This window comes from Ovis aries, chromosome 26, assembly GCF_016772045.2.
Source record: "Ovis aries strain OAR_USU_Benz2616 breed Rambouillet chromosome 26, ARS-UI_Ramb_v3.0, whole genome shotgun sequence".
NCBI lineage: Eukaryota > Metazoa > Chordata > Mammalia > Artiodactyla > Bovidae > Ovis > Ovis aries.
The window spans coordinates 39,453,510-39,461,289 of NC_056079.1; the positions used below are offsets into that span (position 1 = coordinate 39,453,510).

Below are 7,780 nucleotides of genomic sequence, written 5' to 3' on the forward strand. Positions count from 1 at the left end.
CACCAGGCCTCCCTGTCCCTCACCATCTCCTGAAGTTTGCCCAAGTTCATGTCCATTGCATCGGTGATGCCATCCAGCCATCTCATCCTCTGATGCCCTCTTCTCCTTCTGCCTTCAGTCTTTCCCAGCATCAGGGACTTTTTCATTGAGTCAGTTGTTCGCATCAGATGACCAGAACACTGGAGTTTCAGCTTTAGCATCAGTCCTTCCAGTGAATATTCAGGATTGATTTCCCTTAAGGTTGACTGGTTGGATCTCCTTGCAGTCCAGAGAACTCTCAGGAGTCTTCTCCAACACCACAGTCTGAAGGCATCAATTCTTTGGCTCTCTGCCTTCTTTATGGTCCAGCTCTCACATCCATACACGACTACTGGGAAGACCATAACACTGGCTATACCGACCTTTGTTGGATGGTTTGTTGGACCTATGTTTGCTTTTCAACGCACTGTCTAGGTTTGTCATAGCTTTCCTGCCAAGATGCAAACGTCTGATTTCATGGCTGCAGTCACCATCTGCAGTGACTTTAGAGACAAGAAGAGGAAACCTGTCACTACTTCCACCTTCCCCCTTCTATTTGCCATGAAGTAATGGGGTTGGACAGCATGCTGCTGCTGCTGCTAAGTCGCTTCAGTTGTGTCCGACTTTGTGCGACCCCATAGACCATAGCCCACCAGACTCCCCATCCCTGGGATTCTCCAGGCAAGAACACTGGAGTGGGTTGCCATTTCCTTCTCCAATGCAAGAAAGTGAAAAGTGAAAGTGAAGTCACTCAGTCGTATCTGACTCTTAGCGACCCCATGGACTGCAGCCTACCAGGCTCCTCCGCCCATGGGATTTTCCAGGCAAGAGTACTGGAGTGGGAGTGCCATTGCCTTCTCTCAGACAGCATGATCTTAGTTGGTTTTTTTAATATTTAGTTTTAAGCTGGCTCTTTCACTCTCCTCCTTCACCTTCATCAAGAAGCAACGTTCCTCTTCGCTTTTAGAGTGGTATCATCTGCCTATCTGAGGTGGTCGATGTTTCTCCTGCTTGTAACTCACCCAGCCCAGCATTTCTCATGTGCTTAGCATATAGATTAAACAAACAGGGTGACAGCAGACAGCCCTGTCGTACTTCTTTCTCAGTCTTGAACCAATCAGTTGTTCCATACAGGGTTCTTAACGGTGGCTTCTTCACCCACATGCAACTTTCTGAGGAGACAGGGAAGATGGTCTGGTATTCCCATCTCTTTAAGAGCTTTCCACAGTTTATTATGATCCACAAAATCAGAGGCTTTGAGGTAGTCGATAAACAGAGGTAGATGTTTTTCTGGAATTCCCTAGCTTTGTCTATGACCCAGTGAATCCTGGCATTTGATCTCTAGTTCCTTTTCCTTTTCTAAATGCAGCGTGTACATCTGAAGTTCTTGGTTCGCATAATGCTGAAGCCTAGCATGCAAGATTTTAAACATGACCTTATAGCATGAGAGGTGAGTGTAACTGTCCGATGGTTAGCACGTTCTTTAGCACTACCCTTCTTGGGAATTGGGATAGGGATTGACCCTTTCCAGTCCTGTGGCCACTGCTGGCTCTTCCAGATTTGCTGACATAGTCAATGCAACACCTCAATGGCATCACCCTTTAGGGATTTGAATAGTTCTACTGGAATTCCATAGCATCCACTAGCTTTATTAACAGCAGTGCTTCCTAAGGCCCACTTGACTTCACTCTCCAGAATGTCTGGCTTTGGGTGGCGGAGCATACCGTTGTAGTCATCCGGTTCATTTGGATCTTTTTTGTGCAGTTCTTTCCAGCTCTCCTTGATCCCTTCAGCATCTACGAGGTCTCTCCTGTTTATGTCCTTTATTGTTCCCATCGTTGGGCAAAATGTTCCCTTGATATCTCCAATTTTCCTGAAGAGATCTCTAGTCTTTCCCCTTCGGTCGTTTTCTCCTAGTCTTATACACTGTTCATTTTAGCAGGCCTCCTCGTCTCTCCAGGCCATTCTTTGGAACTCTGCACTTAGTTAGATATACCTTTCCCTCTGTCCCTTGCTTTTTGCTTCTCTTCTTTCTTCAGCTGTTTGTAAGGCCTCCTCAGATCACCTGCTTTGCCTTCTTGCTTTTTTTTTTTTCCTTTGGGATGGTTTTGTTTGCTGTCTCCTGTACAATGTTACGGACCTCTGTCCATAGTTCTTCAGGCACACTGTCTACAAGTTCTAATCCCTTGAATCTACTTGTTACCTCTACTTCATAAGGGATTTAAGTCGCACCTGGCTGGCCTAGTGGTTTCCCCCGCTTTCTTTAGTTTAAGCCTGAATTTTGCTACAAGAAGCTGGTGATCTGAGCCACAGTCAGCTCCAGGTCTTTTTTTTTTTTTTTTTTTGGCTGATTATATAGAGCTTCCATCTCTGGCTGCAAAGAATGTAATCAATATGATTTCAGTATTGGCCATTTAGTGATATCCATGTGTAAAGCCGTCTGTTGTGTTGTTGGAAAAGGCACATTCTCTTGGCAGAATTCAGTTAGCCTTTGCCCTGCTTCATTTTGTTTTCCAAAGCCAAACTTGGCTGCTACTCCAGGTATCTCTTGACTTCCTACTTGAGCACTGCAATCCCCAGTGATGAACAGAACATCCTTTTTTTTTGGTGTTAGTTTTAGGAGGCCTTCTAGGTCTTCATGGTCTTCTGTGTGACCATGTCCAATTTACCTTGATTCATGGACCTAACATTCCAGGTTCCTATGCAATGCTGGTCTTTACCGCATTAGACTTTACTTTCACCACCAGACACACCCACAACTGGGCATCGTTTCTGCTTAGGCCCAGCTGCTTCACTCTCTCTGGAGCTGTTAGTAAGTGCTCTTTGCACATTGGACGCCTTCCGGCCTGGGGGAGGGCACTCATCTCCCAGCGTCATCTCTTTGCCTTATCACACTGTTCCTGGGGTCTTGCGGCAAGAACACTGGTGTGGTTTGCCATTCCTTCCTCCAGTGGACCATGTCTTGTCAGAATTCTCCACTATGACCCATCCATCTTGGGTAGCCCTGCATGGCATGGTTCTTCGCTTCATTGAGTTGTGCAAGCCCCTCCAGCACGACAAGGCTGAGATCCATGACGTGTGTGTGTGTGTGTGTGTGTATCACGTCTTCTGTGCCCATTTCTCTGTGGGTGGGCATTTAGGTTGCTCCCTTGTCTTGTCTCTTGTAAATAGTGCTGCAGTGAACATTAGGTGCATGCGCCTTTTCAGATCACACTTCTGTCCAGACACACGCCCAGGAGTGGGGTCATACGGTGGCTCTTCATTTAGTTTTTAACAAATCTCTGTACTGTTCCTGATAGCGATTGTACCGATTTACAGTCCCACCAACAGTGTAGGACTTTTGTCCACACATGCCCTCTCCAGCATTTGCTGGCAAAACTCATCTTTGACATTACCAAAACCAAGCACAAAATGGAGCGAGTCACACGTCTCTCTCCTGTTTAACTAGAATATTTGATTTTTGAGCCCTACTCCAAACAATGGATGCTCTCATTCAGTGCTGCTGAAAGAAGCCTGGTTGTATTCATTTTCTCAAAAACCAACAGTGTGGGCAAAGTATGCAACGTTTGGTATCAAGTTACAGAAAAGAAGGTTCTGTAAAATCATGAAGGGGTAAATGCAACTCACTGATCCTATTTCTCAAATTACTCCTACATTTGAATAATGGGAGAACTAAAGGAAATGATGGAAACACTCAGGAGTATCAAATCCAAATTCTTTACATTTTACAGGGGAAGAAACCAGGCACCCCGAGAAATTACGCTTTGAAACAAATGATTTAACCAACAAAACCTGTAAAACTGAGGCCAGGGAATTAAAAACAGCTGTGAAAAACATTCTTCACCGTTAGTTCCTGCAGCTCATTGAACAAACGAGATGTAACATGACCAAGTGAAGATGAGAGATAGCTTAATTAAAGAGCAAGAAATGTGTGATAAGTTGCTGAGAGAAATGCACAACCAGGGTAACGGGCAAAACGTTTCGGGTTTTCACTCCTCTGTATTATCAGGTGAAGCAGTCATCCTGCGGTTGTCAGGCGACAGTCTGACGTCTAGGTTGCTTCCCTGTCTTGGCTATTGCAAATAACGTTGCATTGAACATTAGGGTGCATGTGTCTTTTGTGATTTATAATTTTGTCCTGATATATGCCCAGGCTTCCCAGGTGGTGCTAGTGGTAAAGAACCTGCCTGCCAATGCAGGAGACATGAAATGTGGGTTCAATTCCTGGGAAGATCCCTTGGAGGATGAATTGGCAGCCTACTCCAGTGTTCCTGCCTGGAAAATCCCATGGACAGAGGAATCTGCTGGGCTAGTCAGTGGGGACACAAAGAGTCAGACACGACTGAAGTGACTTAGCACAGATATATGCCCAGGAGTGGGATTGCTGGATCAGATGGTAGCTCTGTATTTAGTCTTTTAAGAATTTGAATGTTGACCCTCTGGAAAGGGTCAGCTCAGATGCTATGGAGACTACTTCATCACCAGTGAAATAAGAAAGCAGTGACTTTCCGGATGGTATCTTTAGGAGGGCAGATTTTAAAATGACATCTCATACCTGGTGCTTGCCTGGACTTACAATCACTGAGATTTTTTTGTTCTTAGAACTTTTAATAGCAATCAATATTTATTCATCATATTATTCTTCCACCAGGTAATTCATTAGAAGGAATATTTTCAGTTTGCAGGTATGAAAAGTAAACAAAACAGAAGCAGAGAATCAATAGCAACATATCATCTGTTAAGCTTTTGAGGACTTGGTTCATTGTTTTGCCAGAGGTCCAAAAATCCCCAGTAAGGGGGACATTTTAAGGTCACTGCTGTGAAGGAGCCATTACTTGTTAAAAAGAGGAGAACAACAACCCTGACCTGCTTTATCTTATTTTTCTAGGGGGGAGAGAATTTGTTATAATAGGCAAGTTAGCCTAATCTTAGAGATTAGATTTGGGCTCTGATTGACAGGAAGGCCTGGCATGCTGCGATTCATGGGGTCGCAAAGAGTCAGACATGACTGAGCGACTGAACTGAACTTCCTTTTCTGTAAGAGTAAGATAACTGTAATAATATTCAAACAAAAAGACTTCGGAAACTCCAAATGTAATCGTGAGACTCCACTGCTCACAAAACCGCCATTGATTCCCCCCCACCTTGGACTGTGTCGGAGCAGAGAGTAAAATCCGTGACGTGACCGCATGTGCCCTGCTTCGCCTAATCCTGGCTGTTCACCTTCTCTCATTTCCCCAGCTACCCCGTGAGCCAGCATCAAGACAGGCCCACTCGTGCCATGGCCAGGCTTGAGTGTTCACTCATGCCCCATTCTCGGAGCGCAGCATGTGTCTGAAGCTTTTTATTTTGTACTGGCGTACAGTTGATTGGCAGTGTTGTGTTTCGGGTGTGCAGCAAAGTGATTCAGTTCTGGATGTATCGATTCTTTCTCAAATTCTTCCCCCATTTAGGTGGTTTTATAACATTGAGAAGAGTCAATGTGTTTTTAAGGGGCCTCTCCCCTCCGCCTACCTTGCTATGTTCACCACTGATCGGTTGTTTAAGCAACTAGTTATCAAATGTCTCTCACATGCTTAAGCCAAGGCAGGCTTCATGCCGCTGGTTTGCTCCTGTATCTCTAGCACCTGGTGCCCCATCTGATACCTAGGAGAGGCTTAAGTATTTGTGGAATGGAAGGCAAGAACAGCTGATTGCAATACGCAGTCAACATTGACAGCTGTTAGTTAACAGATTGATTCTGAATTTGTGTCTCACTCCCTCTGCTGCTTGATCTGCCTGGTTCGCAGTTGCTCAGGGTTCTGAGACATCAGCCCAGCTCTGGGGACTAGCGGTTTGCCGCTGTGTGCTGTAGGAACTTTGTATACGTCTGCACTCACTGCTATGAGGACAGGTCTAGGATCCTGACCTTGGATCTGCTACCGGCATAAACTTGCTTAGCTTTCAGGGCACTTCATCATCGTTGGATATATTAACTGTGGTGATACTACCTCAGCTCTCGCTTTATAAAATTCATGAGGTTTCCTGTTTAAATGTTTATTGCAGATGACTTGTTCTGCTACGGGCACGTTTTAGAAAGCAGAAAGAATTTTAACTCCTGGTTCTGTCTGAGAAAACTGAAAGATGTCTGTGAGAACTGCTTTCCTATTTATTTCACTCTCAGCAGTTAGTGCTACTGTTCAGACAGTCTCCTTTAGCGTGGCTTCTAAAACAACCTCTGGATGTCAACTTAAGCAGAGCTGAAGATTAAAATCACGAACTCTGGTGACAGGAACAGGCTGGGTTCCTATCTCCCCTTTGCTACTCAGAGCAGTGGGACTTCAGGCCACCAACCGTCCTAGCCTTGGGTTTTCCATCCTGTAAAAAGTAGTGTATAATCACATCAAGTTGTTAGGCAAATCCCTTTCGCATCGTCGAAAATAACAATGTGAATATCCTATGCCAGTGGCTCTCACTGGTGGTGGGAGGAAAGGAGTTTTGTCTCCCAGCAGACGATATGTCTGGAGATGTTTTTTCATTTGTCATGATGTGGGTGGGTGGGTGGTTGGGGGGAGAGGTGGTTTGTTACTGGCTTCCAATGGGTGGAGGCTGGGAATGCTGGTAAACATGCCACGATGCATGGGGCAGCTCTTTTGTTTTTTCAATTTGTTTTTATATTTTTATTTATTGGTGAAGGAAAGTGCAGTGTTTGTTTTCTGGCCATACAAGTAATCTGGGACAGCTGGTGTTCAAAAAGCCCAAACTCTCCCATGGGTTTCAGGGAAGGGTTTTTACTTACCAGCTCTATGACCTTGATTCTTTTACTTAATCTCACTGTTACTTAATCTCAGTTACTTAATAAAATGATGGCAGCCTGTATGGGAGAGAAGTTTGGGGAAGAATGGATACATGTATATGCATGGCTGAATCCCTTTGCTGTGCACTTGAAACTCTTCCAACATTGTCAATAGGCTGTGCTGTGCTTAGCTGCTTCAGTCATGTCTGACTCTTTATGACCCCATGGACTGTAGCCCACCAGGCTCCTCTGCTGATGGGGCTACTCCTGGCGGGAATACTGGAGTGGGTTACCATGCCCTTCTCCAGGGGATCTTCCCAACTCAGAGATCAAAGTCAGGTCTCCTGTGCTGCAGGTGGATTTTTTACCTTCTGAACTGGTGGCAGGGGGCAGGGGAGGCGGTTAATAGGCTATACTCCAGTATAAAATAAAAAGAAAAAGGACGGAGGTTTAAAGGCCAGATGAGGGAAGGGGGTCACAGGGGTTAACATCATCAGTCCTCAGGCTACAGCAGACCTGGGGGCTGTGTGCTTGTGGTCAGCAAGTAATTAAACATCTTCCACCTGATGGGAGTTTCAGCATCTGTAAAACAACTCAGGAATGGGCATCAGATGGTGTTATCCAGGTTCTTCAGGGAGGAGCTACAGCAGAGCACAGAGGGGAGGGGTCTGTCCCGGGAAGACCCCGTAGGGTCCACTCGGTTATAGAAGGACTGTTGAAATCCATGCCTCTGCCATCCCCTCTCTGGGCCCCTCTGGGCACTCCAGAGTATGGGGAGTCACCTCCAAAGTGAGGCAGTGCTGGGAGGGAGCTCGTTGTGAAGCCAGCATCAGGAGGCCATCTCTAGGGTGGAGCTGAAACCACACAGCTCAGATGGGGACTCGAACCCTCTGTCTTTTTAACTAAAATCACACACCTGGTCTCAGGTCTTAATACAGCTCAGGCACCTTGTGTCTCATTGCAGAAAGAATGCAGTGAAAAACAAAA

At 45.6% G+C, this 7,780-nt stretch overlaps 1 protein-coding gene across 1 annotated transcript in view; it reads left to right on the forward strand.

Moving 5' to 3' along the window:
- Positions 1-7,780, forward strand: part of TOP2B (DNA topoisomerase II beta) — a 96,165-nt gene that overhangs the window by 14,200 nt on the left and 74,185 nt on the right. The window lies entirely within an intron of this gene.